This window comes from Camelina sativa, chromosome 2 (genome assembly GCF_030686135.1).
Source record: "Camelina sativa cultivar CO46 ecotype springtype chromosome 2, ASM3068613v1".
In the NCBI taxonomy this organism is placed as follows: Eukaryota; Viridiplantae; Streptophyta; class Magnoliopsida; order Brassicales; family Brassicaceae; genus Camelina; species Camelina sativa.
This window is the reverse complement of record NC_141881.1, coordinates 9,000,982-9,015,365: the sequence shown is the minus strand read 5'-3', so window position 1 is coordinate 9,015,365 and position 14,384 is coordinate 9,000,982. Positions and strand designations below refer to the sequence as shown.

At 40.9% G+C, this 14,384-nt stretch overlaps 1 non-coding gene across 1 annotated transcript; it reads right to left on the bottom strand.

Moving 5' to 3' along the window:
• Positions 1-12,674: 12,674 nt before the first annotated feature.
• LOC147948328 (small nucleolar RNA R71) lies at positions 12,675-12,781 on the bottom strand. The gene has a single exon (XR_015585925.1). It is a non-coding gene; the product is annotated as a small nucleolar RNA R71 (small nucleolar RNA).
• Positions 12,782-14,384: the final 1,603 nt, after the last annotated feature.

The following is a 14,384-nucleotide window of genomic DNA, read 5'->3' as shown; positions in this document are numbered from 1 at the left end:
AATACTTGAGTTTTTGTGGGTTTTAAGCTCACAATTTTAGAAGTATCCTTCCTAAGTTACCACCTCTGCCACTAAAAAATTTTGAACTAGCAGCCTGTGTAACCTTTCTACCGAGTTACCATCTCCATTACTAGATCATTTCGATCTAAAAACGAGAGTAACCTCATACCACATGCATTTAAACAAGAAAAATCACAAAAATAAATCAAGTAAAAATGCTAAGAAAATTCCAAGCAAACCGTTTACTAGATGGAAGTCATTAGACTCCAACTAGCTCGGCGAAGTGTGCCTGAACTCACATAAACTGGCGAACTCTTGACTGAGTGGACGGATTCTCTCGGCAACGTCTCTCTCTTGGCAGCACTTCGGATCTTCCTTGTTGCAATCGAGTTTCCTTCTAGATTCAACAATCTCGGTGGCGGTCGATAGTCTTCTCTTGCTCTTCTCCTTTCTTCACACTCTTTTTCTCCCTTCTCTCTTTACTCTCTCTTCTCTCCTTCTTCTTTACTTTGCTTGATTTTGCAAAAATAAGAAGAGGTGAGTGTCCTTATATAGAGAGTTTTGGGCGGTGGAACAACCAATGCATGTGAAGCACTTGTTCGATCTCCTCTCCCTTCCTTTGCGAAAACTTGGTGACCAAGCTATTCCCACACCATAGAATCATCTTTGTCTCCCCCTCTTCTTCTTGCATGAATCACGATTGGCCCTTCTTTAGGAAGACAAAATGATTATGTCTCTTAATTCTTTGTGCATGAGATGCCATTGGTTACTTTTTAAGAAATATGAAAATTACAATTTTCACTTTCTTGCATGAAATCCCATTGGTAAATTCAAGGGGACAAATGCTCCTTAATTTCTGGATTCTTGTCGGCTCGGCCAACGAAACCGCGGTGCAGTCAACGGTATGTGTCACGGTACGGTCACAAACTTGCGGCACACCTTGGACAACTCTATGGTACACCTCGAATGACTCTGCGATGCATCTTGGCGCTACGGTACGCGGTACGTACCGCAGCAGATGGTATGGTACATGGTACGGTGCATGGTACGGTATCATCGGCCATCTCTCGGTCCGTCCACATTTCCTCGGACAGCTCTTCAGCAAATCTTCTGCTCTCCTTCCTAGCCTCCATCCCAAGTCCTTTCCAGGTCCTTTGGTCATGGGTTTTCATTTTGAATTTTACTCCATGGTGAGGGTCATTACTTTCTCCCCCCATATTAGAATTCTTTCCGAATTCCATAAGGTTCTGATGGTCCTGCTTCGTCTTCCTCGATGAACAGCTGCGGGTACTTGGTTCGAATCCTAACATCATCTTCCCATGTGGTGATCCTGCGGTTTTGCTTTCCCCAAAACACATGGATTTGAGGAATCCTCATGTTCTTCAACTTCTGCATCCTTCGCTTTCCGATCCCAAACGGTCCATCGGGGTAAGTGAGATTCACCTCCAATTCCTCAATAGGTTTGGGTATAATCATGTTAGGATTAGGAATGTGCTTCCGTAGTTGTGAAACGTGGAAGACTTTATGCAATCACATAACTTCTGGCATAGATAGCCGGTAGGCTACCTCTCCAACTCTTTTCTCAATCTGGTATGGTCCTATGAATCTCATTGCGAGCTTTCCGACTTTACCAAACCGATCCTTCCCTTTCTGTGGTGAAACCTTCAAATACACCATATCTCCAACTTCAAATTCCACTTCTCGTCTCTTCTGGTCCGCATACTTGACCTTCTTTTCCGTCTCCTTAATCAACTTGTGGTTGAAACTCGTCCTTTCTCCTACTTTCGTCCAACAAAATGGCGTTCGACAAGGTCTTCCGTACATTGTTTTGAACGGTGACATGCCGATGCTTGAGTGATAACTGTTGTTATAGGAAAATTCAACCAACGGTAGATTCTTCTCCCAATTTGAAGACCATTCCAATGCGCATAGACGAAGCATATCTTCTATGGTTCGGATAGTCCTTTCTATCTGCCCATCGGTCTCCGGGTGGAATGAGGTGCTCATATGAACATCTGTTCCTAGGGCTCTATGCAGGTCTTGCCAAAATATTGCTGCAAACTTTGGATCACGGTCAGAGACGATGTTGGCATGTACTCCATGTAGCTTCAAAATCTCGTCGATGTACTTCTCTGCTAATAAGGGATTGATCTGTGCGCCTTACTGGAACTAAGTGGGCAATTTTTGTTAAACGGTCGACCACTACCCACACTCCGTCGTTGATTCGCCCTTTTCTTGTTGGTAGTCCGGTGATGAAATCCGTCGAGATAGACTCCCACTTCCATGTTGGTATGGGCAAGTTGCGAAGCAATCCTGCTGGCACTTGATGCTCCACCTTGACTCTTTGACATGAATCACTTTGACTCACCCAATCTGCTACTGCTCGCTTCCATCCATGCCAATGTTAATACCTGCACAGATCTTTGTACATCTTGATACTACCAGGGTGAATGCTCAATGCTGAGCTGTGGGCTGCTCTGAGGTTCTCCTGTCGCAGTCCAATCCGATCAGGTACGGTGATTCTCCGATTAAGAAGTAAGGTGCCGTCATCTGCTAAGTGATAACCACTAGCATTCGGTCCGTCTAAACTTCTCAATACTTCAACTATCTTCTTCAGGTTCTCGTCCTTCAGGTTCTCCTTCCAAGGCTAACCTTACCTTCTTCAATTCGTTAGCTAGGGATTCCACATCTCTCTCGACATCAACTTCCACTTCCTGGTGGCTTAGTGCATCTGCCACTACATTTTCCTTGCTGAGTGGTACTGGATCTTCAAGTCGTAATCGGCAATTAATTCCATCCATCTTCCTTGGCGCAAATTGAGGTCTGGTTGCATGAACAAGTATTTGAGACTTTGGTGATCCGTAAATACCTGAACTGCTTCTCCATATAGATATGATCTCCATATCCTTAACGCAAACACCACGGCTGCCATTTCTAGGTCATGCGTGGGGTAATCCTCTTCGTGGTTCCTCAATTGCCTTGAGGCATAGGCAATTACTTTGTCTCCATGCATCAAAACACATCCAACTCCAACTCTTGATGCATCTGTGTACAAGACATACGGTTGGTTTGGCTCCGGTAGGGCCAAAACTGGTGCCGTCGTCAAAGCTTCCTTCAACTTCTTAAAAGCTTCCTCCACTTCCTCACTGTAAAAGAATGGTACTCCATTTCCGGTGAGTCGCGTCAAGGGTTTAGTAATGGATGAAATCCCCTTTACAAATTTCCGGTAATAGCCCGCGAGGCCTAAGAAACTTTGGACTTCGGTCATTTGGCCTCGGCCAATCTTGGATCGCAGCAATCTTCTCTGGGTCGGCGGACAGTCCTTGCTCCGAAACTCGGTGTCCTTGGAACCCAATTTCCCTTAGCCAAAATCTTCACTTGTTAAATTTGGCGAACAGCTTCTTCTCCCTTAGTCGTTCTAACACCTTCCTCAAATGTTCTTCATGTTCTTCGGCACTCCTCGAGTATATAAGGATGTCATCGATGAATATAATCATGAATTGATCCAAATAATCATGAAAAACTTTGTTCATGAGTCGCATGAATGCTGCTGTCGCGTTGGTAAGTCCAATTGGCATCACTACGAACTCGTACTAGCCATATCTTGTTTGAAAGGCAGTCTTCATCACATCTGGTTATGAGATTGAAATTCGGTGATAGCCGGAGGCTAAGTCAATCTTCGAAAACCAGCTTGCTCCCCTGAGTTGATCTAATAGCTCGTCAATCCGTGGCAACGGATACTTGTCCTTGATGGTTATGTTATTGATTCCTCGATAGTCAATACACAAGCGCATGCTTCCATCTTTTTTCTTGACGAACAGCACTGGGGCTCCCCATGGCGATGAATTTGGTCGAATGAAACCTTTTTCTAACAAGTCCTCCAGCTGCGTCTTGAGTTCAGCTAACTCGGATGGGGCCATCCGATACGGCGCCTTAGCAATTGGGGTTGCTCCGGGCTCCAGGTTTATGGTAAAAGGATGACTCCTTGATGGAGGAAATCCTTCTAACGGCCTGAATACATCTTCATAATCCTTGACAACTGTGATGTCCTCTACTTCCAGGTCTTCCTTGTCATCTTCGCCAGTGGCGGTAAGAGTGACTAGGTAAACGCTCCCTTCATCAAACGAACTCCTAATTCTTATTGCTGATGCGAAATATGCCTTTGAGCTTGGGAAAATTCCATAGAAAATTAGAGGTGTCCTTCCTCCATTTTCATATATGACTCTGCTCCTGCTGTATTCAATATGGGCTTGGTGTTCCAATAACCAATCCATTCCCAGTATAGCATCAAATCTCTCCATCGACATTACTAGCAGATTTACCGGGAGATTTGTATCTTGCAAGACTATCGACGCTTCCTTGATCCTCCTTCTGGTCTTGAGGGACGGTTGATTACCAGCAGTGTAAACGTTGATATTCACCTCCTCCTCCTCACACAATTCTCCGAACTCATCGGCCACTTCGTGAGTCACAAAACTATTGGACACTCCCGAATCGAACAGTACATGAGTGGGGTTACCACCAACTAGTAATGTTCCTAATGCATAACAAGAATAAAACAATCCAATGCAAAAAAACTAAACACACAATCACACAACACACAATCAATCACAAGAGAGTTAGAACCCAATCAAACCTGTTATAGGACCTTTCGCAAGTGCTGTAGGGTTGGGTGGCTCTAATCCTAAGGCATAAAAATTAGCTGGGGTCACTTGTTTCTTTTTGGGGGTTCCTTCACTTGCTGCACTGGCTGAGCACGGTTCACAGTTTGGGTGTTCAGTTTGGTCGGCTTCGACGGACATGAGGTCGCATAGTGTCCCATTTCTCCACAGTAGAAACATGTGATCAGCGTAAGATTAGGGTTCTTGGCTTCGGATAGTGTCGGACAAGCTCGGGCATAATGACCGAGTTGGCCACACGTGAAACACCTCTCGGATCAAAGTTGCTTTTTGCACGTCCTCCTTGATTGGTTTTCATGTTGACCTTACCACGGTTCCGACCAGCTACCTGGTTAACCTTCCGGAAATTCACTACCTTGCTCTGCTGCACAGGTTCTTTCTTCTTCTCTCGAGCCATAACTTCTTTCTCCAGCTCCATTCCATCTTCGACATTCACTACTCTCTCTTCTACTTCAGCGACACTTTTATATGTCACAGCGTGCAACCTTCCTTTTATCTCTGGTCGTAGTCCATAAAGAAATCTACGGGCCATAGCTTCTTCATCGTCATTCCCCTTGTACAAGTATCTCCGAAGTCGGGTGAAGATCTGTCCATAGGCTTGGACACTCATTTCTCCTTGTTCCAGACGTAGGAACTGATTCTCTAGTCGATCGCGAGACTCTGGTGGAAAGTACTTCTGTTCGAACTCTCTCCTGAAGATCTCACAAGTTATCGGCATGTAGTGGTAACGAGGAACTACACTATCCCACCATGCGCGTGCATCTTCCTCCAGAAAATTAATTGTGATCACCTTCTTGTATTCCTCCGGGCATGCTAACGTCTCGAAGTTCATCTCCACTTCTCTTATCCACTTGTCTGCTAGCACCGTGTTCTGCTCTCCTTTGAACTTGCGGACTCCTAAGTTTCTCATCATCATAAATAGCTTGATGAAGTTAGCAATGAAGTCTCGGCTTGCTGGTTTCCTTGGTTCTGTTGCTGCTGCTGCTGGATCATGTGAGTTAAGAGGTCTTGTATCATCTTCAAAGTCTGCTGGGTCTCCGGCACCCTCTGCTCCACTGGGTTGCCTTCACGTCCTTGGTCTTCCCTTGACATACTTGGATTCAGGTTGGTAGCGAATTGTCCAACTGGCAAATACTCTCTATATGGTGGGTACACAGACTCAGCTGTACTTTACGGAGTAGAACTTGATGGCGACTACCTCGGCGTCACACCGGGCACATCCCATTCAGGCATAAACATGTTTGGCTCGTAAATGCCTGGAAACGACTCATCCTCTTGTCCATCTCCAAAATGCAGACCCATTCCTCCGGACCAAACTAAGGACTTGAACCCCTTCTTGTGTCCGGCGAAAAGCGCATCGATCAAGACCTTTCAGATCCTTGTCCAGACATCTGCATCCAGCATCAATAGTAAGGGTTACCTAATCCCATCCCATCTAATCCTAAAGTGGTGAACAAACCGGATTCCTAAGGTGTGTATTTGCGACCATTTTAACTCGATAAAACGTTTGAAAACAGGAGTCCTAATAGCATCATAACCATGCTCTGATACCACCGTTGTAATGCCCCCGACCCGTACCATGGCCGGACGGCCACGGACCGCCCTGGGACGTTACTTTGGAAACATTCACCAACAATCCGGCCAAGGTTCAAGAATGAATCAGGACCCTTAGCCAGTCCGTTGGTGGCGTTTCCGACTGCATGGAACATCCTTTAGGCTTTGCAACCCTTGAGACATCCCATGCGTTGAGCCGACTCGGACAAAGTCTATATTAGTTATGACTCTTACGAATAAGAAATCCGAATATATTAAATAGATAAAGAATTTATTACAAAATGGTAACCAAAAGGTTTAAAGAGTTCGAGATAAGGCCTAGAGCCAAAGGTCGATTACAAAATAACATACTTTGTTTTACAAATAGACACAAAAACTACTCCGGGTTCCTATTGTCCAACACGCCCTCTAAATTCCTCTAGGGTTACCTGCAAGACAAACACAGTACCGTAAGTAATCATAAAGATTACTTAGTGAGCTCAGGATTCCTGCAACATCATAATAAATCCCCAACCCCAAACCCCAAAATAACAATCAACAAGCAAGCAAGCAATGAAACAATCAATCAAGAAAGCAAAGAATCAAACAATCAATCAGAGATAGCATACGGAAGATAATTAATTAGCTAAGCAAATAAATCTAGCAAGCAATCAATCTACAACAAACAATAGAACTTAAATAAAAGCTAAAAGTTTTTAACGAGTTTTAATTTTTATGGGCCCGGTATGCTTCCCCTCCTCAACAACGCTGTGAACACCCACGCTGCAACAACAAAGGCATGCAATCGAAACATCATTTTGAGCTACACCGTCGTGTAGACAGCGTCGGCCAGGGTAGGGAGCCCAGTAACCTCCGAGCTTTTCGTCCCAACCCTACAACTCACGAACATGGGTTACATACCGCGGCTGCATGCTGGTACGGAAATAGTCTGAGGACAGCCATAACCTAGTCTTAATACGCTAGCCGAAATTTCTCGCGGACTAAAACGCTTTAAGACTTCAACAAATTGATACTTGAGTTTTTATGCTTTTTAAGCTCATAATTTTACAAGTATCCTTTCTAAGTTACCACCTCTGCCACTAGAACATTTCGAACTAGCAGCCTGTGTAACCTTTCTACCGAGTTACCATCTCCATTACTAGATCATTTCGATCTAGCAACGAGAGTAACCTCACACCACATGCATTTAAACAAGAAAAATCACAAAGATAAATCAAGTAAAAATGCTAAGAAAACTCGAAGAAAACCGTTTACTAGATGGAAGTCATTAGACTCCAACTAGCTCGGAGAAGTGTGTCTGAACTCACAGAAACCAGCGAACTCTTGACTGAGTGGATGGATTCTCTCGGCGACGTCTCTCTCTCGGCAGCACTTCAGAGCTTTCTTGTTGCAATCGAGTTTCCTTCTTGATGCAACAATCTTGGCGGCGGTCGATAGTCTTGTCTTGCTCTTCTCCTTCCTTCACACTCTTTTTTCTCCCTTCTCTCCTTCTCTCTTTACTCTCTCTTCTCCCCTTCTTATTTACTTTGCTTGATTTTGCAAAAATAAAAGAGGTGAGTGTCTTTATATAGAGAGTTTTGGGCGGTGGAACAACCAATGCATGTGAAGCACTTGTTCGATCTCCTCTCTCTTCCTTTGCGAAAACTTGGTGACCAAGCTATTACCACACCATAGAATCTTCTTTGTCTCCCCTCTTCTGCTTGCATGAATCACCATTGGCCCTTCTTTAAGAAGACAAAATGATTATGTCTCTTAATTCTTTTTGCATGAGACCACGGTGCAGTCGACAGTACGCGTCGCGGCAGAGTCACGAACTTGCGGTACACCTCGGACGGCTCTGCGGTATGTCTCGGCTCTGTGGTACGCCTCGGACGACTCTGCGATGCGTCTTGGCTCTGCGGTACGTGGTATGTACCGTGGCATGTGGTACGTACCGTGGCACGTGGTACGGTACCATCAGCCATCTCTCGGTCCGTCCACATTTCCTCGGAGTTCTTCACCAAATCTTCTGCTCTCCTTCCTGGCCTCCTTTCCAAGTCCTTTCTAGGTCCTTTGGTCATGGGTTTTCATTTTGAATTTTACTCCATGGTGAGGATCATTACAATGATCCTAGTTAGGTGCTCGAACTATTGGTGCGCTCACCAAAGCCTCCTTTATCTTGTTGAAAGCGTATAAATAGTCCTTCTCGACAATAAACTCGGCTTCTTTGCAAAGGAGTCGCGTTAACGGTCGGGCGATTTTAGAGAAGTCTTTGATAAATCGCTTGTAAAACCCTGCATGACCTAAAAAGCTTTTGACGTCTCTCACTGATTTAGGGGGTTGCAGTTGAACCATTACTTCTTTCTTACCCTTGTCGACCTCTATCCCCTTTTCTGAGATCTTGTGTCCTAGGACTATCCCCTTTTGAACCATAAAGTGGCACTTTTCCCAGTTGAACACTAGGTTGGTTTCTTCCCACCTTTTGAGCACCTTGCAGAGGTTTGAAAGACAGGATGAGAAAGAGGCTCCATATACTGAAAAGTCATCCATGAAAATATTTTGAAAGACAGTCACCTTTCTATCTTTGTTAGGATTTATTTTACATCTTTTTGCTATCCTTTTAGATTTCTACTTTGTACTCTTTACTTCTACTTTATATTTTAACTAGATTCGGACCCGCACGTACGTGTGCAGGAATGTTTTCATAAATTGTTTTCTTTTGTTTAAAAAAGTAATATGTTTGTTGTTGTTAGTCTGGAATTTGTTTTGTGGTCTTGTTGATAGTGTTTTTGTAAAGTATTTTTCTTACAATCGTATGCATATTTTTAAATATCATTTTGTGGAAGTAATGTTTGTAGTTTGTATTCATTATTGAATATTGTATGTTATTTATATTTGCGTTTACTGGGTTTAGATTAGTTTACCCATACTGGATCAGTTCTTATTAATTTATGGCCTATATTTACAATACCCAGTTTTATTAGTGTTGAAAATAGTTGGGTCTCGTATTTGGTATTAATGGCCCACGTAGAAGCTGTTTCTGTGGAGAGAACGAAGTGAAACGGAGAATCATCGAGAAGATAGAGTAATACCAGTATATTTTACAGAAGAAACCGATCGATGCTGTTTTCTTACCGTTATGATTTCAATCAATCTTGTTTAGCATCAAATCCATCTCAAAGTTCAGGCAAAGTACGGAACCAAATATCGATTAGGTAAGCCATTTGTATTTGTCTTAATGTTTTTTTAATTTGTATTGTACAATTCGAATTTTCTTATTAAAATTTCATTAATTTATCAAAAGAGTTTGGGTAATATTCTTCAAATTTTCATTGTTTATTTGTGGATAATTTCATAGCCATACACAAGTTTTTCAGAAATTAAGTTAGATTCATTTAAAATTTGATTTCGATGTTTGAAATTGTTGTTATGTTTGCCGAAAAAAAAATTGTTGTTAATTTATCCAAAACGATTTTTAGATAACATTAGTTTCTTGTAAATTTGTTTCTTAGATTAGTTCGTGTAACTGATTCTTATTACATGTTTTATTTATAATTCTTTTTTTTTTTGAAGATGTCTGATTTTATTTCTTTGTTTTAGTACATTGAAAATTGGAAGCAAATAAAAGCAAAACTGGCGACGAATAAGATATTTACAGATAAGACTTTGTGGTTCGTTATGCTCTATGTTCAATCCAATCTATCAGAATTTTCGTTTTGGTATTTTTTATATGTTATGCTTGCTGGTTATTATAGCTGGGTTTAACAAACTGTGTTATATGCAGGTTCATCCTCTAACTTGGTTAGAATAATGGTGTAGCGCCATAAAGGTGCTGATCGATAACTTTGTTAATGGGTTAGTCATTCCAAACTTATCTTCCCAAAAATGAAAAACTCTTTCCTTTTGCATAATCATTTAGAAATTATAGAAATTAAAAATTTCAAAAACAAAACAAAGTTCCCAAAGTAATAAGATAAAAAGAGGAAATTATGGATAGATGGCTGCAACTATTGGATATCTATATTCTTGTCACATTCTGTTTCTCCTTTCAGCCTCCCTCTGCTTCAATCTTTACACCATATTTTTTATTCAAAAGCATCATTGTTTTGATTATTCATCCCTTTTTATTGTACCTGAAAAAAGTACATCCCCTGTAACAAAATTTAGAAAACGGAAAGATACGTCAATATGAAACAAAAGATATGCTTTTATTTAAGTTCATCGATTCTTATAAATACCTAGTACCCATAATCCATTTTGCTTCCCCCGCTGAAAGCTATAGATTTTTGAAAACTTCTTTCAAGACTACATTCATTGTCCTCTTCTGCGGTTTCCCATCTTTGTCAACAATAAGGATCTTTAATCCTTTTTTAGAAGTTACTCTAGAGATAGCAACATACAGTTGGCCTTGAGAGAAACATGGTCTGGGTAAATATAGACCAACATTTTCAAGAGACTGTCCCTGACTTTTGTTTATGGTCATGGCAAAAGCAACAGCTAACGGGAGTTGTTTTCTTCTCATCATAAAAGGAAGCTTTATCTCCAACTCTATCACCCGTGATAATAATAGCTTCCAAAACAAACTCTATCATTTGTGTAATCTGTAGCAAGGCTTGTAAAAACATTGTTAGCAGCCATTTGTTTTTTTTTGTGGTAGTACTGCAATCGTATACTGTTTTCTGTTTTTGATTTGAGTAACAATTACATCACGTTCTATGGTTTTTATAGTCGTAGACCATGATAGGAAAATTAGGTAAGTAAACTAAATTTCGCTGTGTTTAATATTCCGTAAACGTGGAATAATTCCCAAATTTGCGTAATTTCACTACTGATTGAGGAATATTAAACATGTGAGATGCATCCAATATTTTCTAAGATCGGGTTTCTCATAATCGTTATAATAATCATTGAATTTGGAAAGTTGACATATAATTAGATGCGAACTAATTACGTGAATTGATATGTTTAGTTTACCGGATCTTTGACATTTCGTATTTGAACTAATTTAGTCCTCTCAAAATTTATTTAGTTTACGTGTGAGTTGATTGACAAAATTTCAGGTAATCAATATCTGTTTGGATACTTTTTACATGTACCGTTCGTTCGAATAAAATACGTAGGAAAGTTGGAAAATTTTGAACCAATTTATTGGACACGTAATATGAAGATGGGCTGATTTGTACTATAAAAAAGCCCAGCATGTTTGGATCATGATCCATATGAACATGTAATATTAGAATATATAAAACGCGGCGATCCTATATTATTAAATGCTTCCTTGTACTATGCGAGTTTTCCTTTTTAGATTTTTATAAATATACTCAGTCCCTCATTTATGTGTGTTTGCGAATCTTTTTAAGACCCATCAAATTCGGATCGGGTTACATAGAGTCCGCGTGTTTTCAATTTTTTTTTATTACAAATCTACCCTTTCATCTGTTTTTTTTTGTTTTCATTGTAATGGCATTTCATGTAATAATCTCAAACTTTAAGTCTACTTAGTGAAGAATGCTTTCCTTTTAATAGTATAGGTACAATGCAATTCTCGTTTTTCTAAGTTTTTATGTTTTCTGCCATGAAATCTGAATACTGAAACAAAGTTTCTAGGGATGGGATAGACGATTTTGTGTTCTTGATCGGTTAGGATGTCTTAGCTTTGTTGTTTATATTTTATAAATTCCCTTCTAGATTGGTGTTCTTAATGCTATCAACAAACCGAGAGGGGGAGATTAGATCTAGGATGTTTTACCATCAAGAGGTGTAGATGAAATACTTGAATCAATCAATGCTAGAGATTTACTCACTTAGCCTAAGAGATTAGATGAGTAAGGGGTTTATTGACAATAATGAATCAGTTCGTATTGCCTGCTTGGTCATGTTTCTGCAACGAGAGTTGGGTAGAGAAGTGATCAAGGTTAATTGTTTCTATCACGAGAGTGTTTTAACAAGATTTTAGAGATTCATTGTCTAGGGAATATTTGCTTGAGGCAAGTAGGACATCCATACTGGCCAGGAACACTTAGGAGTCGATCACCTCAACCAGCAACAAGTGAGGAGACAATGAACAATCAAAACGGTCCACCAGCTCCTCAAGCAAGGACCAACATAGGAGCAGGAGATTCTCCATCTACTCATACTCAAAGGAATGGCATTGTGCCACCTGCTGTCCAGAACAACAATTTTGAGATCAAGAGTAGTCTCATCTAGATGATACAAAGCAACAAGTTTCATGGATTGCCAATGGAGGACCCATTGGACCACCTGGATGAGTTTGATAGGCTTTGTAGACTAACCAAGATTAATGGAGTTAGTGAAGATGGATTCAAACTCCGGCTTTTCCCATTCTCTTTGGGAGACAAAGCACACATCTGGGAGAAATAATTCCCTAAGGAGTCCATCACCACCTGGGAAGCATGCAAGAAGGCGTTTCTAGCCAAATTCTTCTCCAACTCCAGAACCGCAAGGCTCCGAAATGACATCTCCAGCTTTGTTCAGAAGAACAATGAGACGTTAAGTGAAGCTTGGGAACGTTTCAAGGGATACACTACCAGATGTCCTCATCATGGCTTCAGTAATGTTTCATTGCTAAGTACACTGTATAGAGGAGTGGTCCCTAAGATACGGATGTTGCTGGACACCGTAAGCAATGGAAACTTCCTCAACAAAGATGTCGATGAAGGTTGGGATCTAGTGGAGAACTTGGCTCAATCTAATGGGCATTACAATGAGGAGTACAATCGCACTGTACGATTTACTGGAGAGGAAGATGCCAAAATACAAGAGGGACATGAAAGCCCTTAATGACAAGCTCGATAGGCTACTCAACCAGCAGCAGCATGTCCATGCAATCTCCGTGGAAGAGCAGTTTTTGCAACAAGATGGGGAGAATGCTCAACTAGAGGATGTGAACTACATTAACAACCAAGGAGATTACAACAAAGGGTACAATAACTACAAACCGAATCCGAATCTATCCTACCGTAACCCAAATGTTGCAAATCCTCAAGACCAATTCTACCCATCCGCCGTTCAAGGAAACCAGCAAAAGCCTTTTGTCCAATACAATCAAGGCTATCCTCCTAAGCAGCAATATTCTGGTAACTACCACCAACCTATTGTACCACCTGGATTCCAACAACAACAAAGCACGCCGCATACCCTCAAACTAGAGAGCGAGAGCTTCTGAGAGAGATCTTGAGCGAATCAAACACTTTTCTATCTTTGTTAGGATTTATTTTACATCTTTTTGCTATCCTTTTAGATTTCTACTATGTACTCTTTACTTCTACTTTATATTTTAATACAATGCAATTCTCGTTTTTCTATGCTTTTATGTTTTCAGCAATGAAATCTGAGTACTGAAACAAAGTTTCTAGGGATGAGATAAACGATTTTGTGTTCTTGATCGGTTAGGATGTCTTAGCTTGGTTGTTTATGTTTTATAAATTCCCTTCTAGATTGGTGTTCTTAATGCTATCAACAAACTGAGAGGGTGAGATTAGATCTAGGATGTTTTACCATCGAGAGGTGTAGATGAAATGCTTGAATCAATCAATGCTAGAGATTTACCCACTTAGCCTAAGAAATTAGATGAGTAAGGGGTTTATTGACAATAATGAATCGGTTTGTATTCCTGCTTGGTCATGTTTCTCCAACGAGAGTTGGGTAGGGAAGTGATCAAGGTTGTTTGTTTCTATCACGAGAGTCTTTTAACAAGATTTTAGAGATTCATTGTCTAGGGAATATTTTCTTGAGGCATGTAGGACATCCATACTGGTCAAGAACACTTAAGAGTCGATTACCCCATCCTTAGGAGCTTTCGTATTTTGATTGTTTTTATTCATCACTCGATCTCTTACCCGAACTGGTACTCGATCACGAGCTTCATGTAACCCCTCGAGCTGTTCATAGTCATCTTGCTTACTCGATCACCCCACCCGATTTTGTACTCGAATACTTAGGAGTTTAAAATGGGTATAAGTGTTTTTTAAACTCTCCAAATCCGTCTCAAACTCTTATAATTAGTCAGTTGTATTGAATTAAGACACATATTAACCCCATAAACACTAACAAAGCTGTTTAAAGCTCCTAAGCAATGTTTTCTCGGTTTTAGCCTATTTTGGGACAAAATGAGTATGTTTTTTAAACTCTCCAAATCCATCTCAAACTCTT